Here is a 24,179-nt window from a genome sequence, read left to right as displayed (position 1 = left end):
TGTGGGTTTTCAAAAGTCTAATAATTGATAGCTATTACTCATTTCAATTTGTAAAATTAGCCAACGCTATCTTTTAAACAATTAAGAGTACATACTACACATTGTAAAGGAAGATATCAACTGCAAGCCCAGTGTGTTTTCCTGAAATATGATTATGAAAAGATAACATTTTGAAGAGACTTTCAAGAAAGCCTGATAAGATTAGAATAATATCCTTAAATTAAAAAAACATTAAGAAGACCAAAACATGGTTAAAAAATTAATATTAGAGGGCGGAGCCTAGCCATGACTTGAGATGGCTGCTTTCTTCTAGTGCTCTGTAGTCCCTTGTGTAAATTGCAAAAACTCAGCATGATCAAATAGCATTCTAACTTCCTAACGAACTTGGCAATACTCCCCATAACAGCAAGCAGCCTGCGGAACATTATTTGGAGGAAAATAGAAAGTAAAAAAGACAATATACCAGCGTGTCCTGTGGCGCGCCAATTGCAAGGTCACAAAAGAATTATTCTTCCAAGGAAGCCGGAACAGACACTGGACATAGGCTCACCTGAGTCATAGAAGGCAGTGAGTACACCTCACGAAAGAACAAGCAACGGCCGATTCTATACATACCCCCGGTCTCGACAACAACGTACGGGCCGCACCCACTTGGTCTGCCGTCAGACTCAGACGGCAGGTTCCGATAAGGCCGCAACCCGACCGGGGAGTAAAGTGGAGAACGCTGGACCTCTCTCCTATTCAGGGCACAGCAAGGGTGAGCACAGCAACCAAAGCCTACGGAACGCGACACCTTTCAGGTAGTTGCCGAGCATGTCAACTCATACGGGGCCCATTGGAGTCGGGCCTAGTAAAAGCCCTGCAAGTTGAAGCACAGTCTGGAAGCCATTAACAACGAGTGGGACACCACAGCAACCGCTAAGACCCCTGAGAGCTTGTGGTGTTGAGACAGAGGACACCGGGAGGGGAGCACTTTAAGAAAAGAGACCGGTAAGCCCAAATCCCAGCAGGGGAGACAAACCTTATACTTGGGCCACACACACCAAAAAAGAGTGACCAGGGACCACACATTGAGGCAGCCCTTACGAACCAGTATCTTGCTAGGCCCATAACACACCTAAGGCTTTGCATGAGGGAGAGCTTTACACAGCGTGGCAGCTTGCTGAAGAGGGCCACGATAAACTGACACCATCACATCACTTAAACATCAAAGACATAAAGTGAACTATATAGTGAATAGCACTCCAAAAGCTCTTAAAGTGCCTAAGAAGCCTCCTAATCTTTAATTATGACTAGCAAACGGAACCCTAAGCCACACAAAGGGTCACAATCTTCAATTATGGAAAACTATCTGATATCTGCGGACATGACTGCAACCCCCAATAAGTTAGTGCAAGCTGAGATGGAGTTACCAGCCACATCCCAAATGCAGGATCACAACTGTGAAGCACATGCACATAAATATCTCACAAAAAGTGACATCACCCATCTCTCCTCTAAAGAGGACATTAAAAGCGCAATGCAGGACTTTAAGAACATGTTCGGGGAACTTAAAAAAAATATCATGACAGTGGATAGTAGGGTCACTCAGGTGGAAGAAAAACAAGAAACCCTGACTACAGATGTGCAACAACAGTCTAATATCTTACAGGCTCAGGAGGGCACTATGCATGCTTTAATGGATAGTGTGGAGGATCTTGAAAATCGGAGCAGGAGGAATAACCTGCGGCTGAGGGGCATACCTGAGACCGTTGACCCCCCTGCCCTCCTACAGTTTATCCAAAATTTCATCAGATACCTCAAAAACAGCAACACAGCACAGGATCTGCAGATAGAAAGAGCTCACAGAGCGCTGCGCCCAAACCACCAAATAGGGCCCCACCAAGAGACGTCATATTAAAATTCCTTTCGTTTAAGGACAAGGAAGAGGTCTTAAAAATTGCAAGAACAAAGCATCCCATCACATTTAAGGGATCAGAGATCCAGGTGTACTCTGATCTGTGTCCCACAACGCTACAAAAGAGAAGAGACTTAAGACATATCACTATGGCATTGAGGGAGAGGAGAATCCCCTACCGCTGGGGATTCCCCACATGTCTTATAGCCACAAAAGATAACACCACCCATATTCTCAGATCTCCAGAGGAACTCCCAGGCTTTACTCAGGCCCTGGGAATAGAACTGGACCTCCTTCAGGATGAAGCAGCAGCTCCGCGGGCTCTTCAGGGCAGAGGTCGGGGAGGGATTCAGTAATCATGAGACTGTCTCTCTTATGGACGCTTGAGAAGGGCCCTTACCTCCCCGACTCTCCGCCACTTTGGGACATAAGCAGTAGCCCTTTCTGGGCCTTGTTTAAATTGTTACTGGGACAGAACACTGGACATCTCAGATGAGCTCTCAGGTCGTATGTTCACATAAATGTCATAGATTAGTATAAATGTTTTTATGTTGCTGTTATATATTTACAATTGTTTATTTGTCCAACCTTCAGTGGTTGGCTCTTATTGCACTCACCTTATGAAGATGTTATATGACCCAGGGGAGAGTGGCATGGGCTATTATTTGTGTCAACTCCTTATTGCATTGATGGTTTCATCATTACAAAACTCACACTCTTTTGGGCAAATAACCAGACACACTCAATAAGAAATTCCCTATATGCAATGCAGAGAGAGATTAATTTATAAGGGTCAGAGATAGAAAGGGGACTGTGCACAAGGCGAAGGGACTAAACACTGTTGAAAGGCCGGATTGCTTTACTTTCTACACATATAGACTTCTTCTGTAGTCATAAGGCCCAGCATAGAGAAGTGCAGTTGACGGCCATTGTGCATCCCTTTAACACCTCAAAGACACACATACCACAATCTCTGTACCCCACTAGGCAATTAAACTAATGCTCTCACAAAAGAAACTCCAAAACACATAGTTAAGCGGGACAATCGCATATAGCACTTAGACAGAAGAGTAGTTGTGCTCTTATTGCCCAGGTCATAGCTATTACCTCAGGGTCAACACATATAGCACCACAGCAAGGGCAAAGAAACTATGCCCCATTATATTCATAGCGCCATGCGTACATTACAGAGAAATAGGACATATAGATCACACAGGCCCACTGTCTCAGTTTTAAAGTTTTCAAAGTCTTTAAAGTTTGTGGGGAATTGTTCAAGTACCTCACTCAGTTATCACTGATTATCCTGAGTTACAAAGAAATTATTTACAGATAATACAAAATGCAATACACACAGGGACAACTACCCCTGTCTAATTAAGTAGTTGTTACAGTTTCCTAATCAAACAAAACTTATTGTTTATCACTGTTATCCTAGATCACCAGGTTTGAATTTCTATTGTATTTTTCTTTTAGTGTACATTGTATATAACTGTTAAATTTGATCCTCTCTAAAGAGGACACCCTCTCACTTTCCCTTTTCCTTACACCCTCTATACTCCTCCTCCCCCCTTCCTACCTATTCTTAATTTAACTGACCTTCCTACTGCTCTTCACAAGACTCCTCTTTTCACTATCTAATTTCCCCCCCCCCCTTTTTTTTTTTTTTTTTCTTCTTTTTTTTCTCTTTCCCCTCCCTATCCCCTCTCCTTCCTCCTCCCTCTACCCCTCCTTCCCTTCATTCCCCACACAAGCATCCCTTGACTTTGCTGTCTTTTAACTATCCCAAAAACCCTGCGGCTAGTATGACTTCCCAACGACTGAAACATAGGTCCCACCCTGTTGAACTTATCACCATAAACGCAAAGGGGCTCAATAGCCCTAACAAGCGCTCCATAGTGTTGAAAGACATGCAACGCATGGGTGGAGACATAATATTCTTACAAGAGACTCATTTCTCAGCTACACGAGAACCAAAATGGTTTAACCGCCACTTTCCAACAGCATATTTTGCATCTGGCCCCGGAAAAAAAAACGGGGTAGGAATACTCTTCAGTGAGAGAATGCCCTTGCAAATGTCTCAGGTACATAACGACCCAGAGGGCAGATTTATAATACTCACTGGCTCTTTGTTCGGAAAGGCCAATAACTCTTGCAAACGTTTACTGCCCCAACATGTCCCAGCACCTCTTTCTACAAAGAGTCACCCGCAAAATCCTTGAGATACAGATTGGGGTCCTTTACATGGGAGGGGACTTTAACGCTTCCCTTGATCCATCCCTCTACACCTCCAACGGCCTCTCTAGCACCCCTCAAAAAATATTGAAACGAATGACAGCCTCACTAATTGAGATTGCAGTGCATGACATATGGCGCACGCATCATCCCCTAGAAAAAAATTATACTTTCTATTCACATCCTCATAGAAAATATTCTAGGATTGATTACCTATTCACTGACTCAACAGGCCTAATAATCACTAAAAGTAGCAGCATCTCCGCAATCACCTGGTCCGACCACGCCCCAGCAGGTTGTACCATACAGTGGCCTAGTGTTCCGCTCACACCTTTCGTGTGGAGGTTGGACGATACACTATTGGACGATCCGGTGTTCAACTCTGACATACGGAAATCCCTGACTGAATTTTTTCTTATCAATGCTAATGACCAGATGAAAGATACCACCATCTGGGAAGCACATAAGTGCACTATAAGAGGCCTGCTGATAAAACGGAGAGCATGGCTCAAAAGAATAAGAAAAGAACGTTACAATACGTTACTGTCTCAAGTCGAAAATACAGAACGACTCCACAAAATGAACCCACAAAGTGAGACTGAACTGGCTCAATTGACCCTGGCCAGGAAAAATCTACTGCAGTTTCTGCAGGAAGAGTATCAAAAACAAGCCCTCATTCTGAGACAGATGTTTTTTGAACAGGGTGATAAACCAGGAAAGCTCCTGGCCAGGGCAATTGCGAGGAAAAAATTGAAAACATACGTACGCCTAATTAGGGATGTGGACGGAGGGGAAAGAATGGATGGAGAAGCCATAGCAGAAGTATTCAGGGTCTACTACGAATCTCTCTATAACCTACGTGAATCAGACCGGCCGGGAGGAGATCCTCCCGTCAGGGAACATGAAAACGTAGACATAATCAAATATCTCGAGGGAGTAGATCTCCCCAAACTCTCCATCGAGGACGCAGACTCCTTGGAAACCCCGTTTACAGTAAAGGAAGTGCAAAAAGCCATCAAAGACCTCCCTTCGGGCAAAGCCCCGGGGCCCGATGGCTTTGGCATCAAATACTACAAACACTATGCGGACATTCTCGTCCCGAAACTAACTGATATGTTTAACTCTCTGGCGGACTGCCCGGACCTCCCCGGGTCCATGCTAGAGGCCTACATCACAGTCCTTCCCAAGCCTGGGAAGCCTTTGGACAGACCAGAAAACTACAGACCAATATCTTTGCTTAATTCAGACGTAAAGATACTTGCAAAGGTCTTAGCCACTCGCCTCAACATACACCTTCCAGAACTTATCTCCACTGAACAAGTGGGGTTCATTCCAGCCCGGGAGGCAAGAGACAACACCCTCAAAGTCCTCCAGCTCATAACTCATTCCCAAATACACAACACACCACTTTCTCTGGTCACTACTGACGCGGAGAAGGCGTTCGACCGGGTCAACTGGTCGTTCATCCGGGTAACACTCCAAAAATTCGGCTTCGGGCCTAACTTTACAAATAGAGCCATGTCCCTATACTCTTCCCCAAATGCAAGGGTGAGAGTTAACGGCATGCTCTCAGATACATTTCTAATCAAAAATGGAACGAGACAGGGGTGCCCTCTCTCGCCACTCCTGTTCGCCCTTACAATTGAAGTACTGGCAAGTAAAATCAGAGCCAACCCGGTGGTGAGGGGGGTTACTATAGGCAACACAGAGCATAAACTATCTATGTATGCCGATGACATCCTTCTCACGATCTCGGACTCTGCTAACTCTCTAAGAGCCGCCCTGATGGAGTTTGAGGCATATGGGAAGGTCTCGAACTTCCTCCTCAATCCACTAAAATCAGAGATTCTCAACATTTCGGAATCAGCGGAGACTTTTGCGGACCTTAGCTCCAATTGCCCAATAAAGGTTGCTACACATAACATCAAATATTTGGGAATCACCCTCACACCCAACATCTCAGAGACAGTAGACCTAAATTATAAAAATATATGCGATGAGATCAGTAAAGATCTGCTAAATTGGAAAAAAAAAATGATATCGTGGATGGGCCGTATAGGGGTGGTAAAGATGAACGTTTTACCAAGGGTGCTATACATCATGCAAACGGTCCCAGCAGCGGCGGCCTCCCAATACATCCAACAAATTCAAACAGCCATGGAGACATATATTTGGAACGGGATCAGACCAAGAATCAAAAAGCAACGATATACTTACCCAGAGATAGAGGAGGTCTGGGAGTCCCGCTTCTGAGGGAGTATCAAAGAGCTATCTCTCTTCAGAGAATTGTGGAGTGGAGTAGGAATACAAATAGCAAGAGATGGATACAGGTGGATAATGAGATCCTCAAACGAGGGAATGTGGGGGCACTGGCCTGGATCTCGGCGGGGAGCCGGCCAGAGGCCGCCTTAAGATACCCTATGATAACTGAAACCTTTAAATCATGGGACAAATTAATGGTAGACGGCGCATATATATCTACTCCTGTATCACCAAATATCCCAATAAGGGAAAACCCAGACTTGGGAATGGAAATTATTCCACATATTCGGGGGGACACTTACAGCCTGGCAGAGGCAGCAATCACAAACATCCTACAACAAGGTAAACTTAAACCACAGGCAGAACTGGAGGAATGGGATCATGCAATCTTCGCGTCATGGTTCAGAGTCGCACAAATGACTCACTACCTCGATTCCCTTAGGGAACGAGGAGCATTGTCCAGAAACAAGACCCTCTTTGAGGTATTGTGTACTCTGCCACACACACCGGCACACCTCATCTCACAGATATATAAGATCTTATTAACAAAAGGGGGATTAATGCTCCCAACGTACTCAGCTGCTTGGCAAGCGGAAATGGGAATAGAGATATCACCTAAGGAATGGTCCAAAATATTTATGAGAGCCAAAAAGACCTCGATATCGGCTCGAATGCAAGAGATGCATTACAAGTTCTTAAGCAGGTGGTATCTAACACCTCTAAGACTACGCAAAATTTACCCTCTTTCAGGAGGGGGGTGCTGGAGGGGTTGTGGAGAAGAGGGATCTCTTCTCCACGTTTGGTGGACATGCCCGCTTATACGACCTTTTTGGGAGGAGGTGCTGGGACTAATGAGCAAAATCTTGAATATCATAATCCCCCCAAAACCATCATATTTGATCTACCATGACCTACCTAAGATAAGGGGGGAAGACAAATACCTCCTATTCATTCTGATGCTAAACGGAGCAAAAGCGCTCATCCCGGCCTACTGGAAGAGTCAGCTGACACCTAGTACACAAGAGTGGAGGGCAAAAGTGGGGGACCTGCTAAGACTTGAACGCTATCACTTCCTAAAAACTGGTAAACTAACTACACATGAAATGATGCTACTAACGTGGGAGGGTAGGGGACTGTAGTTCTCCAGAGCGTAGGAGTGACTTCCATTGCCTTACCTCCCTTAGCGGTCTTTGACTGCCTCCCCTTCCCCCCCCCCCTTTCCGACCCCTCCTGCCCTCCCCACCTTCTCCCCCTCTCCTCCTCCCAAAAACTCCCCCCCCCCCTTTTTTTTTTTTTTTTTTTTTTCTCCTTTCCCCCTCCTCTTTTTCTTCTTTCTTTATTCCTCTTCCTTTTCAACCATACACTAGTATGGACGACAACATCAGGTATTATAATATACCCAGCTCTGTGTAAAATGTACGCTGGGTACAAACTGTTATACCAATTAATAAATGCTTGATGTATATATTGTACATTTATAACTTGACTGCAATACTGGAATTTTCATGCTGTCATTACCACTGAATGGAGAGATAAGTTCAGAAATGATGGACTAATAAAACACAGTACAGTCTGAGAGACAGGTAGAGAATGTGTTCAGAAGATTATCTATGATTTCTTAGCCTCTAGTGATTGTTCAAAGATTTAACTATAAGAAAAGGTTGAGACTCATACATTTTGTACCAATATATGTTAATACTGTCACAGTTCTATTGTATTGTATTGCTTATTGATGTATAACCCTTGTCTTCAAATAAAGCTTTTTTAAAAAAAAAAAAAATAATAATATTAATACAAGTTAGTTTGACCAGACTTTCTGATAACCATATTTAAGTTGATTCTACTATTATCAAAACTCTACAAATCTTCACATGTTCATGTCTATCACTTTATATACAGTTTAATGATATCTGAAACCCCAGTCCAATATCAAAAGCAGATATTAATCATAAATGCATTCAAAAACTTTTTTCCAAGTTATTATTCCATAAATTAGTTTTACTGGCTAAATTTGACACCTTTAAGATAACATACATTACAAAAAGAAAATATAGATCCAGGTTTCTATTAAGAAAGAAAAATTTACTGAAAAATTAACATTAATACAATGTAGTTTGACCAGACTTTCTGATAGTCATATTTAAGTTGATTGTACTTTTATCAAGCCTCTAAAACTCTTCCTATTTTCATGTATATTAATTTATACGTAGTTCATTGATATCTGAAACTCCAGTCAGACATCAAAAGCAGAGATTAATCATCAATACATTCAAAACATTTCCCCAAATTATCATTATTACATAAATTAGTTTTTCTAACTAAATTCTGTACCTTTGAGATAACCAACATCACAAAAAGAAAAAAACGGCATAGGTTTCAGTGGGGATATAGCTCAGTGGTAGAGCATTCGACTGCAGATCGAGAGGTCCCTGGTTCAAATCCGGGTGTCCCCTTTGTTTATACCTTAAAATGTAGGGAACGCCATTCAAATGGGACTTATAAAAATGTGTGGGTTTTCAAAAGTCTAATAATTGATAGCTATTACTCATGTCAATTTGTAAAATTAGCCAATGCTATCTTTTAAACAATTAAGAGTACATACTACACATTGTAAAGGAAGATATAAACTGCAAGCCCAGTGTGTTTTCCTGAAAAATGATTATGAAAAGATAACGTTTTGAAGAGACTTTCAAGAAAGCCTGATAAGATTAGAATAATATCCTTAAATTAAAAAAACATTAAGAAGACCAAAACATGGTTAAAAAATTAATATTAATACAAGTTAGTTTGACCAGACTTTCTGATAACCATATTTAAGTTGATTGTACTATTATCAAACCTCTAAAAATCTTCACATGTTCATGTCTATCACTTTATATGCAGTTTATTGATATCTGAAACCCCAGTCCAATATCAAAAGCAGACATTAATCATAAATGCATTCAAAAACTTTTTTCCAAGTTATTTTTCCATAAATTAGTTTTACTGGCTAAATTTGACACCTTTAAGATAACATACATTACAAAAAAGAAAATATAGATCCAGGTTTCTATTAATACATTAAGAAGACAGAAAAATTTACTCAAAAATTAACATTAATACAATGTCGTTTGACCAGACTTTCTGATAGTCATATTTAAGTTGATTGTACTTTTATCAAGCCTCTAAAACTCTTCCTATTTTCATGTATATTAATTTATACGTAGTTCATTGATATCTGAAACTCCAGTCAGACATCAAAAGCAGAGATTAATCATCAATACATTCAAAATATTTCCCCAAATTATCATTATTACATAAATTAGTTTTTCTAACTAAATTCTGTACCTTTGAGATAACCAACATCACAAAAAGAAAACTACGGCATAGGTTTCCGTGGGGATATAGCTCAGTGGTAGAGCATTCGACTGCAGATCGAGAGGTCCCTGGTTCAAATCCGGGTGTCCCCTTTGTTTATACCTTAAAATTTAGGGAACGCCATTCAAATGGGACTTATAAAAATGTGTGGGTTTTCAAAAGTCTAATAATTGATAGCTATTACTCATTTCAATTTGTAAAATTAGCCAACGCTATCTTTTAAACAATTAAGAGTACATACTACACATTGTAAAGGAAGATATAAACTGCAAGCCCAGTGTCTTTTCCTGAAATATGATTATGAAAAGATAACATTTTGAAGAGACTTTCAAGAAAGCCTGATAAGATTAGAATAATATCCTTAAATTAAAAAAACATTAAGAAGACCAAAACATGGTTAAAAAATTAATATTAATACAAGTTAGTTTGACCAGACTTTCTGATAACCATATTTAAGTTGATTGTACTATTATCAAACCTCTAAAAATCTTCACATGTTCATGTCTATCACTTTATATACAGTTTAATGATATCTGAAACCCCAGTCCAATATCAAAAGCAGACATTAATCATAAATGCATTCAAAAACTTTTTTCCAAGTTATTATTCCATAAATTAGTTTTACTGGCTAAATTTGACACCTTTAAGATAACATACATTACAAAAAAGAAAATATAGATCCAGGTTTCTATTAATACATTAAGAAGACAGAAAAATTGACTGAAAAATTAACATTAATACAATGTCGTTTGACCAGACTTTCTGATAGTCATATTTAAGTTGATTGTACTTTTATCAAGCCTCTAAAACTCTTCCTATTTTCATGTATATTAATTCATACGTAGTTCATTGATATCTGAAACTCCAGTCAGACATCAAGCCTGATAAGATTAGAATAATATCCTTAAATTACTTTTTTCCAAATTATTATTCCATAAATTAGTTTTACTGGCTAAATTCGATACCTTTAAGATAACATACATTACAAAAAAGAAAATATAGATCCAGGTTTCTATTAATACATTAAGAAGACAGAAAAATTGACTGAAAAATTAACATTAATACAAAGTCGTTTGACCAGACTTTCTGATAGTCATATTTAAGTTGATTGTACTTTTATCAAGCCTCTAAAACTCTTTCTATTTTCATGTATATTAATTCATACGTAGTTCATTGATATCTGAAACTCCAGTCAGACATCAAAAGCAGAGATTAATCATCAATACATTCAAAACATTTCCCCAAATTATCATTATTACATAAATTAGTTTTTCTAACTAAATTCTGTACCTTTGAGATAACCAACATCACAAAAAGAAAAAAAACGGCATAGGTTTCCGTGGGGATATAGCTCAGTGGTAGAGCATTCGACTGCAGATCGAGAGGTCTCTGGTTCAAATCCGGGTGTCCCCTTTGTTTATACCTTAAAATTTAGGGAACGCCATTCAAATGGTACTTATAAAAATGTGTGGGTTTTCAAAAGTCTAATAATTGATAGCTATTACTCATTTCAATTTGTAAAATTAGCCAACGCTATCTTTTAAACAATTAAGAGTACATACTACACATTGTAAAGGAAGATATAAACTGCAAGCCCAGTGTGTTTTCCTGAAAAATGATTATGAAAAGATAACGTTTTGAAGAGACTTTCAAGAAAGCCTGATAAGATTAGAATAATATCCTTAAATTAAAAAAACATTAAGAAGACCAAAACATGGTTAAAAAATTAATATTAATACAAGTTAGTTTGACCAGACTTTCTGATAACCATATTTAAGTTGATTGTACTATTATCAAACCTCTAAAAATCTTCACATGTTCATGTCTATCACTTTATATGCAGTTTATTGATATCTGAAACTCCAGTCCAATATCAAAAGCAGACATTAATCATAAATGCATTCAAAAACTTTTTTCCAAGTTATTATTCCATAAATTAGTTTTACTGGCTAAATTCGATACCTTTAAGATAACATACATTACAAAAAAGAAAATATAGATCCAGGTTTCTATTAATACATTAAGAAGACAAAAAAATTGACTGAAAAATTAACATTAATACAATGTCATTTGACCAGACTTTCTGATAGTCATATTTAAGTTGATTGTACTTTTATCAAGCCTCTAAAAGTCTTCCTATTTTCATGTATATTAATTCATACGTAGTTCATTGATATCTGAAACTCCAGTCAGACATCAAAAGCAGAGATTAATCATCAATACATTCAAAACATTCCCCAAATTATCATTATTACATAAATTAGTTTTTCTAACTAAATTCTGTACCTTTGAGATAACCAACATCACAAAAAGAAAACTACGGCATAGGTTTCCGTAGGGATATAGCTCAGTGGTAGAGCATTCGACTGCAGATCGAGAGGTCCCTGGTTCAAATCCAGGTGTCCACTTTGTTTATACCTTAAAATTTAGGGAACGGCATTCAAATGGGACTTTTAAAAATGTGTGGGTTTTCAAAAGTCTAATAATTGATAGCTATTACTCATTTCAATTTGTAAAATTAGCCAACGCTATCTTTTAAACAATTAAGAGTACATACTACACATTGTAAAGGAAGATATAAACTGCAAGCCCAGTGTCTTTTCCTGAAATATGATTATGAAAAGATAACATTTTGAAGAGACTTTCAAGAAAGCCTGATAAGATTAGAATAATATCCTTAAATTAAAAAAACATTAAGAAGACCAAAACATGGTTAAAAAATTAATATTAATACAAGTTAGTTTGACCAGACTTTCTGATAACCATATTTAAGTTGATTGTACTATTATCAAACCTCTAAAAATCTTCACATGTTCATGTCTATCACTTTATATACAGTTTAATGATATCTGAAACCCCAGTCCAATATCAAAAGCAGACATTAATCATAAATGCATTCAAAAACTTTTTTCCAAGTTATTATTCCATAAATTAGTTTTACTGGCTAAATTTGACACCTTTAAGATAACATACATTACAAAAAAGAAAATATAGATCCAGGTTTCTATTAATACATTAAGAAGACAGAAAAATTGACTGAAAAATTAACATTAATACAATGTCGTTTGACCAGACTTTCTGATAGTCATATTTAAGTTGATTGTACTTTTATCAAGCCTCTAAAACTCTTCCTATTTTCATGTATATTAATTCATACGTAGTTCATTGATATCTGAAACTCCAGTCAGACATCAAGCCTGATAAGATTAGAATAATATCCTTAAATTACTTTTTTCCAAATTATTATTCCATAAATTAGTTTTACTGGCTAAATTCGATACCTTTAAGATAACATACATTACAAAAAAGAAAATATAGATCCAGGTTTCTATTAATACATTAAGAAGACAGAAAAATTGACTGAAAAATTAACATTAATACAAAGTCGTTTGACCAGACTTTCTGATAGTCATATTTAAGTTGATTGTACTTTTATCAAGCCTCTAAAACTCTTCCTATTTTCATGTATATTAATTTATACGTAGTTCATTGATATCTGAAACTCCAGTCAGACATCAAAAGCAGAGATTAATCATCAATACATTCAAAACATTTCCCCAAATTATCATTATTACATAAATTAGTTTTTCTAACTAAATTCTGTACCTTTGAGATAACCAACATCACAAAAAGTAAAAAACGGCATAGGTTTCCGTGGGGATATAGCTCAGTGGTAGAGCATTCGACTGCAGATCGAGAGGTCCCTGGTTCAAATCCGGGTGTCCCCTTTGTTTATACCTTAAAATATAGGGAACACCATTCAAATGGGACTTATAAAAATGTGTGGGTTTTCAAAAGTCTAATAATTGATAGCTATTACTCATGTCAATTTGTAAAATTAGCCAATGCTATCTTTTAAACAATTAAGAGTACATACTACACATTGTAAAGGAAGATATAAACTGCAAGCCCAGTGTGTTTTCCTGAAAAATGATTATGAAAAGATAACGTTTTGAAGAGACTTTCAAGAAAGCCTGATAAGATTAGAATAATATCCTTAAATTAAAAAAACATTAAGAAGACCAAAACATGGTTAAAAAATTAATATTAATACAAGTTAGTTTGACCAGACTTTCTGATAACCATATTTAAGTTGATTGTACTATTATCAAACCTCTAAAAATCTTCACATGTTCATGTCTATCACTTTATATGCAGTTTATTGATATCTGAAACTCCAGTCCAATATCAAAAGCAGACATTAATCATAAATGCATTCAAAAACTTTTTTCCAAGTTATTATTCCATAAATTAGTTTTACTGGCTAAATTCGATACCTTTAAGATAACATACATTACAAAAAAGAAAATATAGATCCAGGTTTCTATTAATAAATTAAGAAGACAAAAAAATTGACTGAAAAATTAACATTAATACAATGTCATTTGACCAGACTTTCTGATAGTCATATTTAAGTTGATTGTACTTTTATCAAGCCTCTAAAAGTCTTCCTATTTTCATGTATATTAATTCATACGTAGTTCATTGATATCTGAAACTCCAGTCAGACATCAAAAGCAGAGATTAATCATCAATACATTCAAAACATTCCCCAAATTATCATTATTACATAAATTAGTTTTTCTAACTAAATTCTGTACCTTTGAGATAACCAACATCACAAAAAGAAAACTACGGCATAGGTTTCCGTAGGGATATAGCTCAGTGGTAGAGCATTCGACTGCAGATCGAGAGGTCCCTGGTTCAAATCCAGGTGTCCACTTTGTTTATACCTTAAAATTTAGGGAACGGCATTCAAATGGGACTTTTAAAAATGTGTGGGTTTTCAAAAGTCTAATAATTGATAGCTATTACTCATTTCAATTTGTAAAATTAGCCAACGCTATCTTTTAAACAATTAAGAGTACATACTACACATTGTAAAGGAAGATATAAACTGCAAGCCCAGTGTGTTTTCCTGAAATATGATTATGAAAAGATAACATTTTGAAGAGACTTTCAAGAAAGCCTGATAAGATTAGAATAATATCCTTAAATTAAAAAATCATTAAGAAGACCAAAACATGGTTAAAAAATTAATATTAATACAAGTTAGTTTGACCAGACTTTCTGATAACCATATTTAAGTTGATTGTACTTTTATCAAACCTCTAAAATCTTCACATGTTCATGTCTATCACTTTATATACAGTTTATTGATATCTGAAACTCCAGTCCAATATCAAAAGCAGACATTAATCATAAATGCATTCAAAAACTTTTTTCCAAGTTATTATTCCATAAATTAGTTTTACTGGTTAAATTCGATACCTTTACGATAACAAACATTACAAAAAAGAAAATATAGATCCAGGTTTCTATTAATACATTAAGAAGACAGAAAAATTGACTGAAAAATTAACATTAATACAATGTCGTTTGACCAGACTTTCTGATAGTCATATTTAAGTTGATTGTACTTTTATCAAGCCTCTAAAACTCTTCCTATTTTCATGTATATTAATTCATACGTAGTTCATTGATATCTGAAACTCCAGTCAGACATTAAAAGCAGAGAATAATCATCAATACATTCAAAACATTTCCTCAAATTATCATTATTACATAAATTAGTTTTTCTAACTAAATTCTGTACCTTTGAGATAACCAACATCACAAAAACAAAACTATGGCATAGGTTTCCGTGGGGATATAGCTCAGTGGTAGAGCATTCGACTGCAGATCGAGAGGTCCCTGGTTCAAATCCGGGTGTCCTCTTTGTTTATACCTTAAAATTTAGGGAACGCCATTCAAATGGGACTTATAAAAATGTGTGGGTTTTCAAAAGTCTAATAATTGATAGCTATTACTCATGTCAATTTGTAAAATTAGCCAACGCTATCTTTTATTCCAAGTTCTTTTTTATTGAAATAGTTTGGCAAACATATAATAAGGATAAGTCAAGATATAAGGAATATGACAATTTTAGATGTAACATAATGACCAATTCCAGTTGACAACATTAATCATTGAGAGAAAAAACAAATTTCTTTTAAAACAAAACTGGGAATGGCCTTGACGGCCAGAAAGAGGGAGGGGGGAAACAAAAAGAAAATGAAAATGAAAGAATTCAGGTAAAATAGAATACAATACATTTGGTTTAAACTGGGTGAATTGAGAAGTACCAGCTAGCATAGTAAAAAGGGGTAGGTGTTCTCCTATAAGGGTGTCAGTTATAAGGATTCGTGTACTCACAAGGAAATAGTTACGTCAGTAGGGGTGATTCACTGACCGATGTTGCTGTTTTCGTATATTGTGTCCACATATCTTGGGCAATAAGGAATATGTCTCTGGAGTCTAGCCTGAAAGATCTATACTCTTCCAGTTCTATAAGGTCAGTGACTTTGTGTCTCCAAAGTGTTACATTTGGTGGATCAGGAGATTTCCAGGACTTAGCAATGAGGGATTTGGCACTATTTATGAGAATGCGTAAAAGGATGCTGTGAGCTTTAGAGGGTAGCCTAATATGTTTATTTAAAAGAAATATTAGCGGATCTAATGGTAATGTAAGCTGAAAGATATTTTCTATTTCTCCTATGAGGGTTCTCCAGTATGAGTTTATGCTGTTGCACCAACACCACATGTGGCCCATGCCACTGCCAACGTGGCCGTAGCGCCAACAGCGATTACTAGTTGTGGGGTATAATCTATGCAAACGTCTGGGGGTGAGGTACCAGTTATGGAGGATTTTATAGTTCATCTCCAGCATAGCTGCCGAGGATGAAGAAGATTTGGTGTTACTAAAAATAGAGGATGCTGTATGGGGTAGGATGATGACTCCTAGTTCCCTTTCCCAGGACTCAATAGTCCCCGGTAGGTTGCCAGGAGCGGGGTGGGACAGTATTGAGTATATCTTAGATAGGGTATGGTTTAAGGAAATAGGGGATGATAGTAGAGTCTCAAGCTTAGTCTTAGGTCTGAGCATATTGAGCGAATATTTATGTGACGTGATATAATGGTGAAGTCTCCTGTAATGGAACCAGTTATGGGCCCAGTCAAAGTTTAATTCTTGTAGTTTTGCCTGAGAGTGCAGGTGATCGTTATCAGAGAGATGATGAATCGCCACATCAGGGGAAGGGGTGATATGCGAGGAATGGGTTTTTAGCTCTGTCAGAGAGAACTCAGGGTTGTGTACTAACGAGGTAAGAGGGAAGGGTCTGGATGAAAGGTGAGGATTGTTCACGTTTGCCCTATCCCATTGAATTAGGGTTTCCTTAGTGATAGGGTTTTCTAAGTTCTTGGCAATGGGGGTGGATCTAGGAGTCCAGCACAGGGAATGTAAGTGTAAATCTTTATGTAAGTGTTCCTCAAGCGAGATCCACCTCTTCTGAGTCTTATGGACCCTCCAGTCGAGTATTCGCTGGATGAAAATAGCAGATCTATAGAGCTCTAAGTTAGGGACCCCGAGGCCGCCATGAATACGAGGGGTTAACATTATTCGCTTATTAATCCTTGAGTAACCACCTCTCCATATAAATGAACTAAATAGTTGTTGTAAATTCTTAAGGTAATGGGGAGGGAGTGGGACGGGGAGGGTTTGTAGCAGGTAAAGAAGTCTAGGGAAGGCAGTCATTTTTATGGCATTAATTCTGCCAATCCATGATAGGCGTCTTGAGTGCCACGACGAAAGTTCCCTTTCTAGGGATAGCTTTAGGGGGGCGTAATTTAGATTGAAGATAGACTCTAAATCCTCGGTAAGGTGGATACCTAGGTATCGTAAGGAGGTTCTACACCTACGGAAGGGGCAAATTAGTTCAATTTGTTGGGCAAGAGTATGTGGTAATGAGACACCAATGTATTCTGATTTGGCCTGATTAATGAGGAAATTGGATAGTTTATTAAAAAGCGAAAGCTCCTCTAGAAGTATAGGGATCGATGTGTCGGGAGAAGTAAGGGAGAACAGCACATCGTCTGCAAAAAGGGATAATTTGTAGGTCTCATCCCCTATTGTTATACCTTTGATATCTGGATTAAGTCTGATCTTAGTGGCAAATGCCTCTAATAGGCACACAAACAGAAGTGGGGATAAGGGGCATCCCTGCCTAGTACCATTCGAAATCGGGAATGGCGAGGAAAGGATACCGTTTAAGGAGATTCGAGCACTAGGGTTCTGGTATAGGGCAAAAATTCTATGGAGCATGAGCTCTCCCAATCCCATGGTCTGTAAGGTGGATTTGAGGAAGGACCATCGGACCCGGTCAAAGGCCTTCTCCGCGTCGGTGGATAACCAGATCGCGGGAAGGCCTTGTTTTTTAGAATGCCATAAGAGGTGGAGATTGCGAACCGTGTTATCTTTAGCCTCCCTGAAGGGGACGAATCCCACCTGATCTTGATGAACTAAGTATGGGAGATATTGGTTCAATCTGGTTGCTATCATTTTGGCGTAGATTTTTACATCTGCATTTAGCAGGGAGATCGGTCTGTAGTTGGGAATAGCATCGGGGGATTTATTAGGTTTAGGAATTACGGAGATATGAGCTAGAAGGGATTGGGAAGAGAAGAATTTATTATTGTCGATATCGGTGAAATGGGCCAGCAGGTAGGGGGCAAGGGTGTCTGTAAATTTGGAGTAATATGAGTGGCCAAAGCCATCAGGGCCTGGGGCCTTGCCCGGGGGGGAAGGAGAGGATGGCGTTCTGTAGTTCTTTTAGCGTGAAAGGTGAAAGGTGATTCCAGGTCAGATTTTTGTTCTGTCGTCAGGGAGGGGAGATGTAGGGAGGTCAAGTAGTCAGTAATTTCTGCTGGGGAAGGGGGGTGCCATTGTTATCTAAGTTATAAAGGTCTTTGTAATATGAACGAAATTGGTTCGCGATATCAGAAGAGGTAGACCATGCCCTGTTTTATCTTTTATGGACATTATATAACCCCTAGAGGCTTTGTTGCGTAGTAGGCGAGCCAATAGTTTACCTTGTTTATTCCCTCCTTCGTAAAACCGTCTTCTTAGGAAAAGAGCTCTACGTTTGGCCTCTAAACCCAAAAGGAGGGTTAGCTGACCTTGTTTGTGCTTAATATGTTCGAGTAGGGAGGGGTTATTGGGGAATCTTTTATGGGAGTCTTGTAGTTTTTCTAATTCTTCTAAAAGGTGTCTAAGTGCAAGGGTGTTTTGTTTATTTCTTTCAGCTTTGATCGCTATAAGCTCTCCTCTAAGTACACATTTGTGGGCTTCCCAAACATTGAGGGGAGAAACGTCTGGGGTGGAGTTAGAAGTGAAATAGGATTCCAGAGACTTAGTAATTTGTATTTTAACTATAGGGTCAGATAGGAGCGATTCATCAAGCCTCCACAAACGATCCTGTCTTTGAGAGGTGGGCCAATTGAGGGAACAGGAGATCATGGCGTGGTCTGACCACGTGATGGGCATAATGTTAGTGGATTGGACCAGGGCAAGGCTAGTAACATCAATCATCAGGTAATCAATGCGGGAGTAGGATTGGTGGGGATATGAATAAAACGTATAATCTTTGACCGTGGGATAATGTATTCTCCAAGCATCATGGACATTGAGCCTGGAGATGTGGGACTTGATCGTTTTTAGAACCTTCTGGGGAATCGCGGACGATCCCGAAGAACAGTCCAGGTTGGGGTCAAACGCTAAGTTGAAATCCCCTCCCAAAATTAAACTGCCCCTAGATAATTCGGAGATGGTGTTACACGATTGAAGGAAAAATTGGGTGTGGCAGGAATTAGGAGCATATATATTGGCGATAGTGACAACTTTATTGAAAAGTTTGCCAGTGATAACAATCAGTCTACCTTCTCTGTCTTTGAAGATGTTAGTGATATGGAAGGGGATCTGTTTGTGGATTAGTATTCCCACACCATTGTGTTTAGAAGTGTTTGAGGATAAGAACACTTGGCCAAATTTCCTAAGGGCCTGTAGAGGTTCCCTGCCTTTCTTGAAATGAGTCTCCTGTATTAGGATGATATCACTTTTTTGTCTATGGTAGTCTCTCAAGGCTTGGGATCTTTTTTGAGGGGTGTTCAGTCCCTTAACATTATGGGACATTATTTTAATAGACCTAAGGTGTGTGGCCATAGGAAAGATGTGTGAGGTCAATTATATTTCTAAAGGTGTGGGATTGAGAGGAGGCAGAATGCTTGTGGATTGAATGTGGAGTTATATGATAGCTATTGTGTGAGTAATTGTGAGGAGAAGCATGATGATAAGTGGTTGACCAATGTTTGAGGTAGTTGGAGAGGCTGGATAGACTGGTACAGTAAGCATTAAAACATTCAGTAACTTGCAGTTTAACTATAAAGAACATGAATTCAACAAGTAAAATATGCAAAACAAACAAACAAACACAAGGATGAAAATTTTTCCAACAATAGGTGGTGTGTATTAAGGTTTGTGAATACACCATTCGGGGGGGAGGAATGATGTCGGATAACCCTAAATGGCATTCAAACATTAAATGACGAAAAATAAGGCATTGTTAGCAACTATAAAAATTAGACTAGAATGGACATATTGAAATAGCAAGGCGATTAAGAACAAGAACAAACAAGCAAAAAAGTCGTTCATACAATACCCCTGGAACAACCTATCATAGAGTCCTTCAGGGAGAAATGTCCAGTAGAGGAAATGTCCAGGGACAAACCCACGCTTGCGCTCAGGAAATGTGTATGGTAAGTAGAGGGCCTCAGGATTCTGTAGCTGCAGATGAAGGGCCAGTCTTGCGTCGTTTAGGTTCTGCCCTTGACCAACTCGGTCTTTGTTCTCTGGAAGATCCTTCCCTTGAGCAATCCGGCTCAGGGGTTGGGACAATAATTTTCTCTGGGGGGGGGGGTCAAAAGATATGTTGAGTTTCCTGGATATGTCCTCCAAGTCAGAGAAGTTTTTATAAATGATCTGTCCTCCATTGAAAGAAATAATTAAGCTAAAAGGGAAGCCCCATCGATATTTAATACTTTTTTCCTGAAGGACTTTGGTGATGAAACGAACCTCTCTTCTGCGCTGAATTGTCTGGGGACATAGGTCTTGATAGATCTGTAGATTGTGGTTATGGAAAAGGATTGACCTCCTAGTTCTAGCGGCTTGCCAGATCTCCTCCTTGGTGGTAAACTTTAAAAATCTAATAATAACATCCCTGGGGGGTGACGGGGGTCGTGCAGGAGGCCTGAGGGCCCTATGGATTCTCTCGATGTCATCATGATGTATGGGAGGAGCTTGAGGTAGTAGGACTTGGAAGAGCTCAGTGACATAGGCCCTAAGTTGCTCCTGAGAGACATCCTCAGGTATACCCCTGAGGCGCAGATTGTTCCTCCGCCCTCGATTTTCAAGGTCCTCAATTTTATCATTAAGATTTTGCAGCATAGAGTCTTGGATAGATATTTGTTGGGAGTTCAAGCTAACCATGTTGTTAAGGTGATCTTGTCCCTCCTCTAAGAATTCCATCCTAGAACCAAGGTCATTAAGATCCTTCTTTAGGTCTTTTATTTCATTTTTAATAAAATTCTTCAAATCGGCAATATCAGATTTAGATGGGAGACCAGCAATCTGGGACTGAATAGACTGCAAGGGGTCTTGTGTGTTATTGGCAGCGGGGTTAACAGGAGTGGAATCTGTGGCCTGCATTGTGGTCGTGCCAGTAGAATCCTGAGGATGGAAGAAGGATGACACTGAAGGGCCAAGCTGGTTTAATTTGCCTTGTTTTTCAGGTTTATTACCCTTCCTGCCTGCCATGCTGGGAGTAGAGATGGCATGGACAGGAAGGGGAGCGAGAATGTCTGACTTAGATTATGAGATTGGTAATGGATAGGGGAGACTAGGTGGCAGTGATAATAACGGCCTTGGGGAGCACGTGGCAGATTGGAAGATAGTGGAGGCAGGCCGCAGGGCCTATGAGTAAGATTGTATCACTAGGCCTCAGTATCCCCAGGGGGAAATGATATGATCTAGCCGGTTCTGTGAGATGTAAAATAGTCCGGTCTACCCCTGTGCTTCCCCGCTAGTCATATTCAGGTTCAATGAGAATGTTTATGGTGTTATGCTTGCCTGAGCAGTCTGCTGTGTCGTTACGCTCGCCCGGTGTAGTCGTGGGCTCTGATGCAGCTCCCTGTCACAGCGTTTCATCTGTTGCGTGTCAGCGATAGCGAGACTCCGAACACTCCAAGCAGGGTGGATGAGGTGTTGTTACATCGCAGGGATCCCACGTATCAGTCTGAGGCTGTTGGGGTTTGAGGAGTCAGGGCATTACATCTGGCGGCAAGATGGCGGTAAGATGGCGGCCGCAGTCGTATAAGCAAACAGCCTCAGGTATCGCCAAAAAGTGACTGCAGCAAATTAATTATAGTCCATAAGAAGGGCCAGTTGGTGCTAGGTATTTGCTAGGAATAGGAAAGTCCATAATTAGTATGAAATGCCTTTTTTAGATGCCAAATAGGGACCAACAGCTCCGGAGCTCAGTCACACAGCGTCCATGCTCCAGCACGGCGAAGCTCCGCCCCCCCAGCCAACGCTATCTTTTAAACAATTAAGAGTACATACTACACATTGTAAAGGAAGATATAACCTGCAAGCCCAGTGTGTTTTCCTGAAAAATGATTATGAAAAGATAACATTTTGAAGAGACTTTCCAGAAAGCCTGATAAGATTAGAATAATATCCTTCAATTAAAAAAACATTAAGAAGACCAAAACATGGTTAAAAAATTAATATTAATACAAGTTAGTTTGACCAGACTTTCTGATAACCATATTTAAGTTGATTGTACTATTATCAAACCTCTAAAAATCTTCACATGTTCATGTCTATCACTTTATATACAGTTTATTGATATCTGAAACCCCAGTCCAATATCAAAAGCAGACATTAATCATAAATGCATTTAAAAACTTTTTTCCAAGTTATTATTCCATAAATTAGTTTTACTGGCTAAATTCGATACCTTTAAGATAACATACATTACAAAAAAGAAAATATAGATCCAGGTTTCTATTAATACATTAAGAAGACAGAAAAATTGACTGAAAAATTAACATTAATACAATGTCGTTTGACCAGACTTTCTGATAGTCCTATTTAAGTTGTACTTTTATCAAGCCTCTAAAACTCTTCCTATTTTCATGTATATTAATTCATACGTAGTTCATTGAGATCTGAAACTCCAGTCAGACATCAAAAGCAGAGATTAATCATCAATACATTCAAAACATTTCCCCAAATTATCATTATTACATAAATTAGTTTTTCTAACTAAATTCTGTACCTTTGAGATAACCAACATCACAAAAACAAAACTATGGCATAAGTTTCTGTGGGGATATAGCTCAGTGGTAGAGCATTCGACTGCAGATCGAGAGGTCTCTGGTTCAAATCCGGGTGTCCCCTTTGTTTATACCTTAAAATTTAGGGAACGCCATTCAAATGGGACTTATAAAAATGTGTGGGTTTTCAAAAGTCTAATAATTGATAGCTATTACTCATGTCAATTTGTAAAATTAGCCTACGCTATATTTTAAACAATTAAGAGTACATACTACACATTGCAAAGGAAGATATAAACTGCAAGCCCAGTGTGTTTTCCTGAAATATGATTATGAAAAGATAACATTTTGAAGAGACTTTCAAGAAAGCCTGATAAGATTAGAACAATATCCTTAAATTAAAAAACATTAAGAAGACCAAAACCTGGTTAAAAAATTAATATTAATACAAGTTAGTTTGACCAGACTTTCTGATAACCATATTTAAGTTGATTGTACTTTTATCAAACCTCTAAAAATCTTCAAATGTTCATGCCTATCACTTTATATACAGTTTATTGATATCTGAAACTCCAGTCCAATATCAAAAGCAGACATTAATCATAAATGCATTCAAAAACTTTTTTCCAAGTTATTATTCCATAAATTAGTTTTACTGGCTAAATTCGATACCTTTAAGATAACATACATTACAAAAAAGAAAATATAGATCCAGGTTTCTATTAATAAATTAAGAAGACAAAAAAATTGACTGAAAAATTAACATTAATACAATGTCATTTGACCAGACTTTCTGATAGTCATATTTAAGTTGATTGTACTTTTATCAAGCCTCTAAAACTCTTCCTATTTTCATGTATATTAATTCATACGTAGTTCATTGATATCTGAAACTCCAGTCAGACATCAAAAGCAGAGATTAATCATCAATACATTCAAAACATTCCCCAAATTATCATTATTACATAAATTAGTTTTTCTAACTAAATTCTGTACCTTTGAGATAACCAACATCACAAAAAGAAAACTACGGCATAGGTTTCCGTAGGGATATAGCTCATTGGTAGAGCATTCGACTGCAGATCGAGAGGTCCCTGGTTCAAATCCAGGTGTCCACTTTGTTTATACCTTAAAATTTAGGGAACGGCATTCAAATGGGACTTTTAAAAATGTGTGGGTTTTCAAAAGTCTAATAATTGATAGCTATTACTCATTTCAATTT

The 24,179-nt window shown here is 38.3% G+C and overlaps 6 non-coding genes across 6 annotated transcripts; all 6 read left to right on the top strand.

Moving 5' to 3' along the window:
* Positions 1 to 8,772: 8,772 nt before the first annotated feature.
* On the top strand, positions 8,773 to 8,844 carry TRNAC-GCA (transfer RNA cysteine (anticodon GCA)). The gene has a single exon. It is a non-coding gene; the product is annotated as a tRNA-Cys (tRNA).
* A 924-nt stretch (positions 8,845 to 9,768) lies between these two features.
* On the top strand, positions 9,769 to 9,840 carry TRNAC-GCA (transfer RNA cysteine (anticodon GCA)). Its single transcript has one exon. It is a non-coding gene; the product is annotated as a tRNA-Cys (tRNA).
* Positions 9,841 to 11,089: 1,249 nt separating this feature from the next.
* Positions 11,090 to 11,161, top strand: TRNAC-GCA (transfer RNA cysteine (anticodon GCA)). Its single transcript has one exon. It is a non-coding gene; the product is annotated as a tRNA-Cys (tRNA).
* Positions 11,162 to 13,404: 2,243 nt separating this feature from the next.
* TRNAC-GCA (transfer RNA cysteine (anticodon GCA)) lies at positions 13,405 to 13,476 on the top strand. Its single transcript has one exon. It is a non-coding gene; the product is annotated as a tRNA-Cys (tRNA).
* A 1,918-nt stretch (positions 13,477 to 15,394) lies between these two features.
* TRNAC-GCA (transfer RNA cysteine (anticodon GCA)) lies at positions 15,395 to 15,466 on the top strand. The gene has a single exon. It is a non-coding gene; the product is annotated as a tRNA-Cys (tRNA).
* Positions 15,467 to 23,009: 7,543 nt separating this feature from the next.
* On the top strand, positions 23,010 to 23,081 carry TRNAC-GCA (transfer RNA cysteine (anticodon GCA)). The gene has a single exon. It is a non-coding gene; the product is annotated as a tRNA-Cys (tRNA).
* Positions 23,082 to 24,179: the final 1,098 nt, after the last annotated feature.

Source organism: Bombina bombina, chromosome 7 (assembly GCF_027579735.1).
Source record: "Bombina bombina isolate aBomBom1 chromosome 7, aBomBom1.pri, whole genome shotgun sequence".
In the NCBI taxonomy this organism is placed as follows: domain Eukaryota; kingdom Metazoa; phylum Chordata; class Amphibia; order Anura; family Bombinatoridae; genus Bombina; species Bombina bombina.
This window is presented reverse-complemented; position numbering and strand designations above follow the sequence as displayed.